The following is a 15,578-nucleotide window of genomic DNA, read 5'->3' as shown; positions in this document are numbered from 1 at the left end:
CTTAAAATAGTCTGTTATTGTGTTGCTAGGAACCCTACCAAAAATTATTATGAACTAATGCAATGGAAAAAATGTAAACCAGACATGAAAAAGAAATTCATTCCATTGGTAGGCCATATATTAAATCCAGAGAAGTCTAAATAAAATCAGGCAATGAATACGATGAAAAATGAAATTTATCTAATGCATAAGAACCAAACTACAAACTTCCAAGTAGAAATCTTAGAATATGAAAGTCAGTGCCTTACTTTCTTAAAGCTCAGTTTTTGGAGCTATTAAAATAATAAAATATAAAGACTGATTTTATTAACTTATATTCTATTAAATTATAAAACACAATTCTTTGCCATTTTTCTTAAATGAGCAAAACCAATATCATACTTATTACCCCATGCTGTTATATGGAATACCTTAAAGATTCCAGTTTTAAAGTGTTTTTAATTCCTTTTTGGTTCAGTTTTCTTGGGAGTTTCTACTCGGGGGAAAATATTAGACAGGAGACGTTTAGGAAACATTTACTGAGTGGCACCAGTTAAATGAAATCACAGGTTCCAATGCTAGGTTAGACATGGAGGTTAGAGACCAGGGGGCAGGAAAAGAGAGTAGAAAGGAATGGATGTGGTTAGAAAGGGGAGGGGACACTGAAAAGTATGGGCCCAGAGATGTAAGCATTATGAGGCAGTGATCATTTTCGAAGGTTATTTAAATTCCTAAAAAGTTGATCAAGAACTGTATGAGGCCGCCTGTGCAATCACATTGCCAGCTCTCTCCCAGACTTCCCTTCTCCCCTGGTAATTTATGGGATGCACAGTCTTTTTTTTTCATTTTACTATTTTTGGACAATAACAACACTGGGGGTGTGTTTAATTCTGCAGCTGTGGGACCATTGTTCTTGTCCACTCGATGTGATGATGGATACCGAGTTCAACTGCCGTGATCGTGATGACATCTGGCAGGCAGCTTTAGAGAGACCTCTGGGGTATGCGTGACACAGGACATGTTTTTCTGAACCAAAGGGAAGCACGTCAAGGTTTTGTTACCTCACCTTTTGAAAAAATGGCCTGTAGTGGATACAGAGAGCGACTAGAACTAAAAAAATGTATATTGAAAGAGCTATGGGCTGTTTGATTACAAGACACAGAGTAGAGGAGGGTAGTTGTGACAGGGAAACAGAGAAACTGATTGTGGCATTGCTGCAAAAAAAAAAAAAATCCAAAAGAAATGGAAATACGCGCTAGTGTTGCTGTGAAATGAGACAGATGAAGGAAATCTTAAAAATACTTAATAAAGTGAAAGAACTCAAGGCCTTTTTTCTTTTGGGAAGGCACTATTGATCCATTTGTTTGAAATGTTAGGAAAAGAATAAGGACCCCAAACTTCTTCCATGTTTCCTGGACTCATATTTGGTACTGGCATGGAAATCGGCCAATCCACAGTTTTAACCCCCTCTGAACTGAGATGTTCTAGATAGAGCCGGCAGGAGCAAGGACTCACTTCATGCATGGGACTGCTAAATGGATTTTTACAAATGTCAGATATCTCATCTGTCCCCCAAAGACCTCTCCTACCTAATGTACATCCCCAATAATAGTATTAATAACGAATTAGGTAGGCACATTCCCTCTATACGGTCACTCGACCCTCTCTTATCAGTTTATCACAGAAAATACTTTCTAGGAGAAAGCAGGACCTTATCGAGCCCCGTTGGAGAGTTTAGGCCCTGGGCCAAAGGGTGATCTCAGTGCATGCCTAGGAGGAGAACAGGGGTTCCAGAGGTCCTGGGTGCAGGGATCCTAAATGCTACCAACTGTGTTTTGCATAGTTCCAGCTCCTCCGTTGCTCTTTAGTAAATTATAAATTTTGGAATCCTATATTATTCCAGTCTTTTTTTTTTTTTAGTTATAGATATGGATTTATCTTTTTTTAAAAAATTTTATTTGATTATAGTTGACATGCAATGTCACATTAATCTCAGGTGTACAATATAGTGATTCAATACCTCTACACATTATGCTGTGCTCACACGTGTAGTTACTGTCTGTCCTCACACAACAGTCCTACATGATTATTGATTATGTTGCTTACCCTGTGACTTTTATTCCCATGATTTACTCGTTCTATAACAGGAAGCTTGTATCTCCCACTCCCCTTCACCCATTTTGCCCATCCTCCACCCACCTCCTTTCTGGCAACCATCAGCTTGTTCTCTGTATGAATAAGTCTGATTCTGCTTTTTGTTTGTTTATTCATTTGCTTTTTAGATTCCACAGAGGAGTGAAATCATATAGTATTTGTCTTTCTCACTCTGACCTATTTCACTTAGCTAACACCCTCTAGGTCCACCCATGTTGTTGCAAACGGCACAATCTCATCCTTTTTTATGGCTGTGTAATATTCCTGTGTGAGAGTGTGTGTGTGTGTGTGTGTGCGTGTGTACACTATATGTATACCATATACATCTACCTTATCCATTCATCTGTTGATGAACACTTAGGTTGCTTCCATATCTTGGCTATTGTAAATAATGCTGCCATAAACAAAGGGGTGCATATATCTTTTCAAATTGGTGTTGTCATTTTCTTTGGGGAAATACCTACTAGTGGAATTATTGAGCCTTTATCGAGGCTTTTCTATTTTTTCTTTTTTCTTTTTCTATTTTTTTATTTTTTGAGGAACTTCCTACTGTTTTCTACAGTGGCTATACCAATTTGTATTCTCACCAACCGTTTATGAGGATTCCCTTTTTTCCCCACATCCTCAGCAACACTTGTTATTTTTTGACTTTTTAAATTTTAGCTACACTTGCAAGTATAAGGTGATACCTCGTTATGGCTTTTATTTGCATCTCCCTGATGGTTACTGATGCTGAACATCTTTTCATGTGTCTATTTGTCATCTGTATGTCTTCTTTGAAAAAATGTCTATTCAGGTCCTCTGCCTATTTTTTTCTTTTTATTAATATATAATGTATCATTTGTTTTAGGGATACAATTATTTGTTGGTTTTTTTTTTTTTGGTGTGGAATTGTATAAGTTCTTTATATATTTTGAATATTAATCCCTTATCTAATGTATCATTTGCAAATATCTTCCTTCATTCAGTAAGTTGTCTTTTAGTTTTGTTGATGGTTCCTTCACTATGCAAAAGCTTTTTATTTTTATGTGCTCTCAACAATTTGCTTTTGCCTTAGGAGACATAACTAGAAAAATGTTGTTAAGGCAGTCTGCCTGTGTTCTGTTCTTTCATGGTTTCAGGTCTCACATTTAGGTCTTTAATCCTTTTTGAGTTTATTTTTGTATAATTCATAAGAAAGTGATCCAGTTCCATTCCTTTGGATCTAGCTCTCCATTTTTCCCAGCACCATTTATTGAAGAGAATTTTCCCCATTGTATATTTATTCCTCCTTTGTCAGAGATTAATTGACCATACACTTATGGGTTTATTTCTGGGTTTTCCATTCTGTTCTATTGATCTTTGTGTCTATTTTTGTGCCAGAACCATACTGTTTTGATTACTGCAGCTTTGTAGTGTATCTTGAAATCTGAAATTGTGATTATGATACCTTCAGTTTTTTCTTTCTTAAGATAGCTTTGGCTATTCGAGGTCTTTTGTGGTTCCATACGTATTTTTGGATTATTTGTTCTAATTTTGAAAAAAAAAAAGCCTTTGATATTTTGATCGGGATTGCATTGAATTTGTAGATTGTTTTCAGTACTATGGACATCTTACCAATATTCTCTAATCCATGAGTATGGAATTTCTGTTTGTTTCCTCTTCAATTTCTATCATCATTGTTGTATAGTTTTCAGAGTACAGGTCTTTCACCTCTTTGGTTAAATTTATTCCTAGGTATTTGTTGGGGGCGAGTGGGAGGAGACACCAATTGTAACCAGAACTGTTTTCTTAATTTTTCCTTATGCTACTTCGCTGCTAGTATATAGAAATACTACCATATATTACTCTGGTCTAAGAAGGGGAAATTTCTCATCAAGTTTTGCTCCTGGGAAATGAAATCTAGTCATTATTGGGGGGCGATAGTAAAGAAACCACACAGTGCTATTTTAGTTCCTGAAAAAAGCATTCCTGAGCTTGAGTTTCCATTCTGATAAGAAGTGGCCAAGAGCCAGTTTATTGGTTCTACACTAGAAACCCCCAGGTTATGGAAAAATTCCAGAAATGACAGTTTCTTCCTGCACATTCTCAAGGTATGGGCTCCACCCTGCTTTCTGTTCAAATGGTTTAGTTAGTGAAAACACACACAAACACACTCACATCCAAAACAAAACAAAACAAAAACTGAGAATAAACATGTGAGCAGCATTTGCTTGCCTTCTCACTAGGTCTTAATTGTGTATCTAAAATGGAGCCAGGGCATGAAATTCCCCCAGGTGGAAGCATTATAGTGGAGCTAGAGGGTGAGGTATTGAACAGGTGCATAAGCGAGGCATTGAAATGGTATTGAGAATTTTTGTGAGTATAAATAAATATATATATGTATATATATCCACAAACATATGTGTATATATGTATATACATAGGTACATATAGTATACGCTCTTTCTGTGGGAATGAGTTTATATTTTTTGTCAGCTTCTCAAATAGAACCATGATCCAAGGAAGGTTAAAAACTATCATAGATTTAAAATTTTGACAAGTGATTGCTCTGAAGAGAAAGGACTGTAAAGGGAAAATTTATAGTGAAGAGTTTAATAATGTCATCTGGTGCAATACTGAATAAAATGACACTAAAATGTACAGTCTTCATTAGTTTGTGGCACCTCGCCGACATACATGGCCCCTTCGATCCTGTGTGGTATACGCAACTATGTGTTGATGTAATTTGCACGATCTGGGGCATTTAGGGGATGGATGCTGATCAGATGCCTTTCTGAAGGTCACTTCTCTAGCAGGCGTCAGGAGTGTTTTTAAAGATAATAGCATGACTTAAGGGAAGAATTTTGGATGAAATAAAAATTCCTACTCCTTTCATGTTAGTTTAAATGACCACCTAATACCTTGCACTAAAATATGAATGAATTATAGGTATTCTAGCAACTTAACTCCTCCCCGACCTGTTCGCTTGTGTTGGTTTTGATGATTAAAAGAGAGCTGGTAGAGTTTGAGCAGAAGGTGCAATGAGGATATTGATCAAGTCCTGAATAAAGTTACTTTATGATATCATCCTCCCATCTTTCCTCCAGTGTAACATTTAATATTCTAACATAACATTTCATGATTATTAGACCCTTTAACTGAGGTTAAATGGGAAAATAGTATGAAGACAGATATGAAATAACTTATTATCTATGTTTGTAAAACCACTTAATAGAAAACACCAGCAGCTTACTTTTCATTTAAAAAGAAAAAATTAAAATTTCAGAAATTAACAATTACTTAATAATATAAGCTTTATTGTAAGTAAAAATTTCCAACTAAATCATTCTATACATGTGAAATAAAACATAGCTTCTGTAGGTAGCATAAATGTTAGAAACTTCAAAATATACAAGTTTGAAAAGAAAACCATTTTTTTCCAGATGGTCAACTTTGACCTATCGGGGTTTGTTGACTACTGGTAGATAAGCCAGAAGCACTAAAAAATAACAATATTTTGAACATTTCACTGTAATGCTGTCTCTTATTCAGTAATTAGAAGCCTCACTAATGTGGAATGGTTATTTTCAACAATTGTATTTAATAAACATTCCCTTATCAGAAAATATAGCTTAGTTTCTTCAACTACTTTTTTTTTTTTTTTTTTTAAGATTTCACTTATTTATTTGACAGGCAGAGATCACAAGTAGGCAGAGAGGCAGGCAGAGAGAGAGAGATGGGGTGAAGCAGGCTCCCCTCTGAGCAGAGAGCCAGGTGCAGGGCTTGATCCCAGGACCGTGGGATCATGACCTGAGCCAAAGGCAGAGGATTTAACCCACTGAGCCACCCAGGCACCCCACTCTCCAACTACTTTTATCAAAGGCTTTACAACCTAAATACTATGTAGATAAAAGTGTTTACTCAGCAGTTATTACGTGATGTTATGCACTACCCTTCAATGGCAGCATACCTTAGCTACTTAGTTTCCCAAGATAAATGTGTTTTCCTGACAATTATTCATTTAAAGAAAATCCACAAAAGATAAGCAAGGAGCCAATTATGACCATTATTGTTACTGTGTTTGGCTCTCAAATTGTATCCTGTGTGCAGAGTAAATAGAGTAATATGGTTGAATAAAATGCTAAATAAGTAACAAGTTGTTAAAGAATGGGGATTGCATGGCTGAGATGACATTAAGATAAAGGTATTAGAGCTTAAAGAATTGAGGGAAAAAATGCCTCTTGTCTAGTAAAAAGCAGCAGTAGGTTTCTAAGGGTTCCTAAGCTTTGCAAGATCTGAGTCAGACGTAAGACAAAACTCCCACATACTTGTAGTTTCAAATGTAGGAATAATGATATATAGTACTTTAAATTTTACAGAATGCTCTCAAGCACGTTTTTGTATTTGACCCTCACAACTGACTTTAGATGTTTTGAGGACAGGGTTTCTATTTCGGTCACTGTTGTTTTCCCTGTGCCTCCTAGAAACTAAGCACTCCGTAATTTCTGCACAGATAAATGAAAGAAAGGTCAGGCGATTGGTCAAAACCGCCAGTGTGTAGAGGAACTTGGGTTCACTCTTGTCTTTCTGATTCCAAATCCCTTGTCCCTTTTATATTTTTAACTTTCTTTCTTTTCTACTGAGAACTAGTCAAATCTCTGTTTTGTACATTTTCTCTTTTTTTTTTTTTTTAGATTTCAAAACAAAATCTTCTGAGTTCTTTAGAATTCATAGCCTCTCATATTATTTAATAGTGAAGTTGATAATTTAAATCTGGTGTCAGCAAACTTTCTCCATAAAGGGCCTGTTAGTATTTTTAATCTTTTGTGCCATATGTTCTTTGTTGCAATGCTTCAGCTCTACTGTTGCGGGATGTAAATAATCATAGTCAAAAAAGTGAATAGGGTGATATGGTATGGTTATGTTCCAATAAAACTTTATTTATGAACACTAATATTTTAATTTCATAGAATTTTCTGAGTCACAAAACATTATTCTTCTTTTGACTTTGAAAAGCTATTTGAAAGTGCCGAAGCTATTCTTGGCTTGTGGGACCAGCAAAACAGGCAGCTGGCTAGGTTTGGTTTGCAGTTCTGAGTTTGCCCATTCCTGGTTTAAATAATGGTGGGAAGAAGGGTTCAACTTCCCCGTAGAGAAGTTAATTAAAATTAGTCTGACCATGCCTATATTTGGGAATTTGTGTATAAAGGAAAAGGATATTTATTTTCATTTTCTCAGTGGTTTCTACTTAGTGCTAACTCACTGGCAGCAAGTTGTAAAGCTCTTGATGGTACAGCATTATATCCTTTGGGGCTGAGTGACAGTGAGTGGCAGGGTGATCGTGAGAAAAAGAATTTTCGAAGTATGCTTCTGTCCATTTCTACCATTTGGGGATTTGAACTTGGTTCAGGATGCTGTCAATGTTGAGTCTATCCAGGACTATAGGAAAGGAACGGCTGAGGTACGAAAAGGAGGGAGCCTGGCTGGCTCAGTTGGTTAAGCGACTGCTTTTGTCTCAGGTCCCAGAATCGAGTCCCACATCTGGCTCCCTGCTTAGCAGGGACTCTACTTCTCATTCTGACCCTCTGCCATGTCATGCTCTTTCTCTCTCAAATAAATAAATAAAATCTTTAAAAATAAAGAAAAAATAAAGGTACAAAAGGAAAGTTTTCCTACATAAAAACACAATACATACTATGTTTATTATTATTTTTTGTTTTTTAAAAGATTTTATTAATGTATGTGACAGAGAGAGAGAGAGAGAGGAAGAGAGAGCACAAGCAGGGGGAGAAGCAGGCTCCCCACTGAGCAGGGAGCCTGACGTGGGGTTCATCCTAGGATCCTGGGATCATGACCTGAGCTGCTTAACCGCCTAAGCCACCCAGGCACCCCAGAACATACTATGTTTAAAAAACCAAATATTTTTTATTTGAAAACTAATGTGTCTATCCTGGCATGTTTACAATCAACAATAAGAACAAGTCACAAAAACTAATATATGCTTGGGAAGACATGGAAATGATGTTCTGTTTCTAGAGGGCAATGAGGAGTATATTCACTGAAAAGGGTACCAAATGATGCTGAGGGGAAGAAGGAGTGGTGGAAGAAGAGAGAGATTTCTGAAGTTAAAGGGACAAGGAGACCAGGCTTACCTGATGAAGAAAGAAAGGTGCTGGCTTTTTCGTGGGCTGTGAATTGCAGCCGTACTGTTAGACATGCTTGTTAAAATGCTAATGCCCTGTCAGAGCATGACTATAAAATAACCTGCATGAAATTGCATGAAAAATGGAAACTGAGGATAAGAATCTTTGCATTCACAGTTCCCTGTGGTTAGAGGAAAGCTGAGAAGAGAGTGAGAAAATTAAACTCCCAATCATTTCATTACGAGACCCTGATTTTTTGTCAGTTTCAGGTATGTTTTCAGTCCTATTCATTCACTGCAACTCTCAAGGAGCACAAGTTTCTGTTATCTTGGTGAGGAAAATTAGAATCTGAAAAGCCTGAGGGCTCAGTTTTCAATTATTTTCCTGGTTCCAGGGAGAACACAGCTTTTAGATTAAATAACTAGCTGCTAACTTGACAATGACTTGTTATCCTGTTGAAATAAAGAATTGTTCTACACATGGAATGATAGTACCATGTTCCAGTAAAGACCTAGTTAGCCATTCTTGTGGGAAACCTACATCTTATGTGGGAAACCAGCAGACATCCCCTCCAGACTGACCTTTGAGCTCATGTAAAGACTGCCTTCATTCCAGTCCACACGTCAGGGCAGGCTGGGCTCTCGCAAACATTCCTGCTCGTCTGACCGCAAACCTTTGTGGTGGTTTCACTCGATAGGAGGTAAGAGATGAAAACATGGCAAGACACAAGGACTTTTGAAACACTCAGCAGAGTCTGAAAAGCTGCTTGCTCAGTACAAGGTTTATATTTAATCTTTAAGTGTTTACTTGGTTCCTGTATGTAAAGCCTCCCCCCTTCAGTGTTGATTTTGGAAGCCATAGACATAGTTCAGATTAGTTCAGATTTCTTCTTGCCATTTGCAGATGTTCATTTCTGAAGAATTAATGAGGGCGTATTTCCTGTGTGTGTGGTAAAGGTTTCTGTTGCGTCCCCTTTCTCCTTGAACTAGAATATTAGGCTCTGACCGCTGGGCTTTGTCTTCTCGAGCAAGTTCTGCATCTCCTCAGGAAAGACTTTGTGAGCCAAAGGGCATTCTCTCCATTTTTGCGCAAGTTCTGAAACGGGTTAAAGGAGAACGATCTATTTGGAGAATGTCCTGTTCAGTGCTCAGAAGGCCACACACTCGGTCGCAATGACAAAACATGCTGGTTTATGTTGGCTTTACCTTTAATTGCTTTGAAACATTGATCCACCAAATATCTTTCAGCTTTTTCACCTGTTCAATGAGCTGCGTTTCTACCAGAATAGGCTTGGTTTTGCTGAGGTAACCAATATGCCTCAAATTTTAATTGTATACAAGAGTGGAGGTTTTCACATGTCTGTCATGGATTAGCAGGAGACCTTGGGTCCTACTAGTCAGTCCCTTAGCAATTTAGACTTAGTGATTCGTGAGATGCTACCCAAAGCAACCAACCCATGCTACTAGTATTCAGTTTTTAAGCCTTTTCCCAAGACCTCGAGTTGATTACATCGTTTGCTTCCAATTTACATCAGGTAAGGATTTACTAAATGTTTTGCTGCTGAAAAACACAGCAGAACGTCATCCTTTAGGCCACCACTCTAGTTTCCTTATGAAACCCTTCTTGGTTCCTAAACCAAAGGTACATATTTCAGTATGGCAAACTATCCAAGTTGTATATACTAACTTCTACATTCATCAGGTTAGTGTGAATCATGCTGTGACAGTGAATAAGGACCAAAAAAGTTAAGGGATTGAAAACAACAAAGGGTTACTTCTCACTCAGGGCACATGCCTTTAAGTGCTGGTTGGCCATTTACTCATTGCAGCCCTCAAGGATCCAAGCTCAACGAAACCCAGCCACTGTGCCAACCACTTGGTTGCTGCTGTACCAATGAGCAAACAGAACTCTGGAGACTCTCACACCAGCAACGAAACACACGTCCTGAGAGAATCCATGTTCTTTCTCTTCAGAACTCAGCGACAAGAAAAATTCCCATTCCCTCAGCAAAGTGCTTGTTGTGGGCCCACTCACAACGCTCAATATCTGTGGAAAAGCCCCGATGGCGATCACAAGCTGGTCCCTTCTGGTCACAAAATTACATGATGATATTATTTCCAACTATGGTTCCAGGAAATCTTTGGGTGACAACCCTACACCGTAGAATGATAATCGTTATGCATGCATAAAACAATTTCACATTTAAGGAAATATTCCTGGGTCTGCAAAGGCTGTGTACGTTTCAGCATCTGAGTAAATGAAGACAGCTAATCATGACTCTTCCAGAAAGTATACTAACTCTGTTTGCATTCAGCTCATACCCCCCTAGGTACTCCTTTTATGGCATGCCTTCTCTGGGACAAATGTAGTCAGTTCCAGGGAAGCCTGAAGTCAGGGCTAGAAAAGTTACAGCACTTTCAGCTAGTTCTCGTCCAGGGGGTTGGCTAGCATTGACGGCAGTGAATTTGTCAGCAGCCAGTTTTCCACTTACCTCCGTTTCCCAGAAGCTCTGAGGGGATTGCTGAGTCAGCTCTCAAGAACAGCGGCAGCTTTGTTTGGCCATCGTGTCAGTTTCTCTGATTGATGTCCAACCCGGAAAACACTATACCTTCGTTGTGCAAAAGTTTGGAAGCCCATAGTTTGAAGCCAAAGAGGGCTAGTACAATGGATAGCTAGGAATATTCTCTAGTTCCGTCATCCTGCTGTCCTTGCGTTGCAGGGAAATGGACACGAACAAGAAATGAGATAAAATAAATGTCACATGCAGGTGGTAATAGTTATTAAATTTCAGGTAAAAATTGAAAATTTCTTCCCCAGATGTGCCTCCCCAAGCTTGCAGGCAAAATAATGCAGTCAATCACTTTCAAAAGGACAAAACACAGCCTCAGAATTAGGGGAAAGGACAGACCAGGCTGTCGTAGTCTGTTTGATGTCCATGTGGCCAGAGCTGTGACTTGTTTTGGGATCTTCAGGTTCCTGAAATCTAACACATTCCTGACTTACGATCACCTCTCACAGAAATTTAGTCTTCCGGACTAGGAGCTCTAGAGTCATCTTCGACAGCCTGGCTCCACAGCCTTTCAGCTATAGAACCTTGGGTTATTATTTAATCTCTCTGTGCCTCAGTTTCCCCATAAATAAACACGTTATTAAAACACCTAGTCCATAGTAAGTACCTAAACCACCTTAGCTTGTGGGTTCAGAGATCATTAGCTTCTGAGGAACATGATACTATCCAGAGCAACATTACTTCTAAATTGTGAATAAAGGAACGTTCTCAAAGTTTATTCATTTAAAGATGTCCTCGGAACAGAGAACAGCTCCTCCAGAGCTTTCTGCAAAGGTTTGGCTTTAAGAGTCTCAGTGTATTTCTGTGTTCCGAAACTTAGAAGGTGTGATCACAAAGAATCACGTTCAGAATTCTCTGTATCCCAGGATATTCCAAAACACAGAAGTCATGTTTCAAATACTTGTCTCAATATTTTTCTCAACCTTCTTTAGGAGAAAAGAATTTTCCATTACTGAAGAGCTGCCCTCAACATTGAAACAACTCCTCATAACGAAGTCTAATCTAACTTAGAATATGCTGTCTTAGACCATTTTCCAGCTCTTATGAAGTAACTCCGTGGCTGAATCAGAGATATCTCTCATTCCAAGACATAATCAGTTATTGTATTTTTAGAAATACCCACAGAATTCCAGGGAGAAGAGAAGATGGCCGGGGGTGGGGGCGAGAGCAATTTGAACTTAAAATCAAGTAAACTCTTTTGCTTAAAGTTTGTAAAAGAGAATCCTGTGTAGGCATATTACTTGGAATGTAGACTTGGCAGCTGTAATAAAGAAGATGGACGTTTAACATGAACTCTTGTTCAAGTCTAAGCCACACGGCAGCTTTCTCCACAAAGTCAGCGGGGGCACCAGGTCCCTTCCTCTCCTGGTTCCTTTATCTGTAAGAGCTTGCCCTCATCACTATGGTATAAAACAATGCACTGCCAAGTCCTCATTTCAGACACCAGGAAAGAGTTAAAAGAGAAGGGAAGGCACACCCCACCTCTTAATGGTGTGTCCCCATTAGAGAAGATAGGCTACTTTCACTCCCACCCCGGTCGGCCTGCGCTTGGTCACGTAAACATGGGAGCCGGCGAATGTTATCTTTATTCTTGCAGGTCAAGTGCTCAAAGTAGGAACTGAAAGAAAAGAACAGATACTGGAGGAAAAGGAATAGCCTCTGCATGGGTAGGAGACAGGCTGCTGGGCGAGAGCTCTGCACACATCTGATAGCGGCAGTGTTTTATGACTTACTCCTTGTATCTATGTGTGCATTATGAATTAGAAAGTTATTCCAGATACCCTCTGAGGAATCTAGGCTGTCTGTGTCTAAGCTTCCATAATTGCAAAATGGAGCGATCACATTAACTATAAAAAGGCTCAAGAAATATTTGTTGACTTGATGAATCTTAAGTCAGAATTTAAAAATAAGTGAAATAATCTTTAAATCCAACTTAGTGGGGCACCTACATGGTTCAGTGGGTTAAGCACCTGCTTCTTGATTTCAGCTGAGGTCATGATCTCAAGGTCATGAGGTGGAACCCTGTTTGTGCTCTCAAGGGGCTCTGCTGGAGATCCTCCCTCTCTCTCCCTCTGCTCCTCCCGCCAACACATGCTCGCTCCCTCTCTCTCTGTCTCACTCTTGCTCTCAAAAAAGCGAAGGACTAAAATCCTTTTTTAAAGAAAACTCAACCATGGAGTTAATATTATTATTATTTTTTTTAAAGTGGGCTCCATGCTGCCTGGCCTTGAACTCACAACCCTGAGATGGAGACCTGAGCTGAGATCAGGAGTCAGTCATTTAACCAATTGAGCCATGCAGGTGCCCCAAGTTAACATTATTTTGGAAAGTAGTTGATTTTTTGTTATTGCTTATAGCCAGCAGTTAAAAATTGATTTTTTTTTCTTTACCAATTCCTATATCCCTTAAATAAAGGTGCCTTCTTTCCATTTTAAAGTAAGATTTCAGAACCAAGGGGACAATTTATTTCTCAAATTCAGGAAATGCTTCTTAGGCTGTAAAAACCATGTTGTATGATAATGTGTATGTGTAGGTAAAAGAAAGTTTGATGAAAAATTTAGGTTTGGTTTAAAGAATAGTAAAGAAAGTGAAGCCAGAAAGTCTTTAAAGTCTTGATATCAGGACTAAACAAATAAGGAAGAGACAAATGTCCAATCACTCATTAAACATATATTCATTGAGCACCTACTTTGTTCTAGACTAGAAGCTGGAAATATAAGGATAATAAAGGTAGATGAGATTCCTGCCCTCAAGCTTTTGCATGCTGCTAAGAGAGACAGGGAATAAACAAATAAACATAGCATGTCATAATCGATAAGATAATGATAAGTAATTATAGAATAAATAATTAGTGTATTTTGATAAATAATGGGGCATCTCCTTTATATAGAGTGGTTGAGGAAGGTCTTTCTAAGAAGGTAACATTAAAGAAGAGACCAGGAGGATAAGCCACCAGACTTGGAAAGTGGAGAGAGAAGAAAATTTCAGACAGAGAGAACAAAGATCTGGCACAGAAAATATGTTGGCATGTTCAGTGTAAATCGTAAGGCTAATAATAAGTGCCAATATATTTGTTTGCAGTATGAGTCTCTGAAAAGTATCCATGGTTAGAATTGTTACCTATACCACTTCATAGTTAATTCTTTTTATTAGTTAAATAATAAAATTAAAAAGTAAACGTGATGTGATGAGCACTGGGTGTTCTACGCAACTGATAAATTATTCAACACTGCATCTGAAACTAATGATGTACTATATGTTGGCTGATTGACTTTAAATTTTAAAAAAAGATAAAAAATAAAAATAAAAAAATAAAAGATAAACCAATAGGTATTTATTATAGGTATTTAGGTATTAAAGTTTGATGGCCAAGAGATAATACATGCAAGTAGAAGCCACTACAATGAAGTATTCCAGAAATGAATAGAACAAATTACTAAAAAGAAAAGAGCAAAATACTAGAACATGACTAATTTTAAGTTTATTTGCGAGCTCCCGGCTGTCGCCAGTTTTTAATTGAGTATTCCTAAAAACAGATCTCACTGGAATTTTATGGACATGCTGTCACTCCCATATTTAGCTGGGGATGTGTTTACTTTGTAATTGGAAGAATTATCCATTCCTAGCTCTGCTGGATTTAAAGCAGGGTTGTTTTCTCCATCTTGAACATAGGGCTCTTGTCCAGGTCGAATCCCCAGGGGGAGGCGCACATCTATATCGGGAAATCCCATCGAGCTGAGCACATCGGCCTGGCCTCAGCCCTTCCGTTCTTTCAATACATCCCCCTCACTTACAGAACAGATGCTTGAGATATGGTTTGCAGTCATGACCACCCCTTTTGTGTGCTGACCCTTTCTTTAAATATCGAGGAAAACATTTTGCAATTTGTTATCAAGAAGGTTTGCATTCCCAAATTTACTCAGGAACATCCTAAGTTGCCAAATCATCTTTTTCCCTGAAACTCTTCAAAAGGAAAAACCTATAGAGATTTGGGAATGAAATTTGGGTTTTTTTTTTTCAAAGATGTTCTAATTCTTTTGCCTTTTAATGGATGATCTGCCCAAGACATGCATAGAGAACCCCTGGGCACAAGCGCTATGGCCCATGGAGAAGACATTTGACTTTCCTGGCAGCTCTGTCCGCAGTGGCACGTGTGCCTTAAGCACAGGATCAGGCACCAGAACCAGCAGTGGCTTTGGCAAAGAAATTTTCTTAGAAAAACTTGCCTATCTTTTCCTAATGAGGAAATTAAAAAAAAAAAAAAAAAGCTGAAATGTTTCTGTTTTGGAATCATAATATATAAGCTTTGGGGGGAAAAATCACACAGAAACAGAAATGTAATGCAAATGTGGCTTTTGCTTGGATAGAAATCTCTTTAAAAACCACAATGGTCATGTCACATCTGATTGACTAATGTGAGTAGTACGTGGACCAGGTGTAAAGGGGAGCCACACATTTCCTGGGGGGTCTATGTTGGGGTGGTGGCTCGCTGGCTGCCTCCCACTTGTTCCTGCCGCAAAGGAATCACTTGTGAGATTCTCGCTTTGTGAGAATCACTGGCCCCAGGGGTGCTCGCCTAGCACAGCCTGTCCTCCTCGCTTATGATTATGATTAGCTCCTGATCAGGAAGGGACTGAATATCTTTTAAAAAGATAGTCAATGTGTTTGTATACCCCGGTTGTCAAGGAATGAAATTTTAGATAAGGAAGTTATGGATTACATAATTGATTTTCCACCAACTTTTTCCAGCGATTTCCAGTGATTTCCACTTC

This window comes from Martes martes, assembly GCF_963455335.1.
Source record: "Martes martes genome assembly, chromosome: 4".
In the NCBI taxonomy this organism is placed as follows: Eukaryota; Metazoa; Chordata; class Mammalia; order Carnivora; family Mustelidae; genus Martes; species Martes martes.
This window is presented reverse-complemented; position numbering follows the sequence as displayed.